Source organism: Entamoeba invadens, assembly GCF_000330505.1.
Source record: "Entamoeba invadens IP1 unplaced genomic scaffold scaff_1105074724799, whole genome shotgun sequence".
In the NCBI taxonomy this organism is placed as follows: domain Eukaryota; phylum Evosea; order Mastigamoebida; family Endamoebidae; genus Entamoeba; species Entamoeba invadens.
This window is the reverse complement of record NW_004440119.1, coordinates 1-1,338: the sequence shown is the minus strand read 5'-3', so window position 1 is coordinate 1,338 and position 1,338 is coordinate 1.

Below are 1,338 nucleotides of genomic sequence, written 5' to 3'. Positions count from 1 at the left end.
TGTTAATAAATCAATACACAAAATGAGTGTTAATATAAATGTGATAAAAATATTAAAGTAATAAATAAAATCAATAACATACAAATATTAAATTATAAAATTTGATTAGAAAATTATTATTATTATTCAAACTATAATCAATGAATTTTTAATAGTTAACATTTATTTATAATTCTATAAATACAAATTTGTGTTTTATTCTACTATTATTCAATAGTTGTTATTGGTTTTACTAATAGTTTTTAAAAATTGATATTTATTTTTTATAATTATTGTATCATTATTTGTTATAAATATTATGATTAATTTTAATACACTTTTTTTAATGGGAGTTGAATTATTAATAATTATATTATATTTATATTATAAACATTTGTTTTTAAATTATAATAGGTTATACTATATTATTTATTATTTTTTAATTTAAGTTTCAAAAATAATTTAGTATATTTATAATATATTTATAATATATGAATTTCAATATGTTAGGTTTAATTATTTTTGAATGGTCATTATTGAAAACTGTTGTTATATTTAACGATTGTAATATAGTTTAAATATTCATGTTTTAAATTAGGTTAGATTTATTGTTTTGTTATAGAAATTGTGATGTATACTTCATGTTGTTATTCAAATGAATTTTGAAAAAAATATTTTTATAAAGTCAATTATATGAGTTTTACTTTAAATTGTTATTTGAAAATGTGATCCTTATGCAAAATTTTTGGAAAGTTCAAAATTTGAGAAATTTCCTAAAAAACACAATGCCGAATTTATAACGGACGTTTTTTGATTCTGTTTGCCGGACTATGAACCATAAATATTTTGTTTGGTTACTACTTGTACTTTTTTTAATATGATCAACTATTTCTAGTGTTTACAAAATAGTAAAACTTAAAAAACAAGAATAGTTGTAAGTCGTCATCATATGCGAAATCATTCAAAACATTACTTGAAATTTAATCATAAATACATGACTTAATTGTTTATCTTCAAATGGATTATCTGTCATGTTTTTCTTCAAGTTGGTGAAATTAAAAACAAAGTGGCGTTTTTTGTAATATTTATCTAAGTTTTTTTAAAACAAATAAACTTGTCAATTGTAACTAAAAAACTAAAACTTTTGAAGATTTGTTTCCAATAACAATTTCATTATTATTATATTATATACAATTAAACTACTCATTATACTATGTTATTAATAATATTGATAAAAATAATAGTAGTTTGAGGGGAGTAAATCTAAACTGAAATCCAACAACTAAGTAATAGCTGGCGGTTTAAAATACAAAGTATTTTAGAATTCTTTTAAAATATACTTTAATATATAGTTTTTAA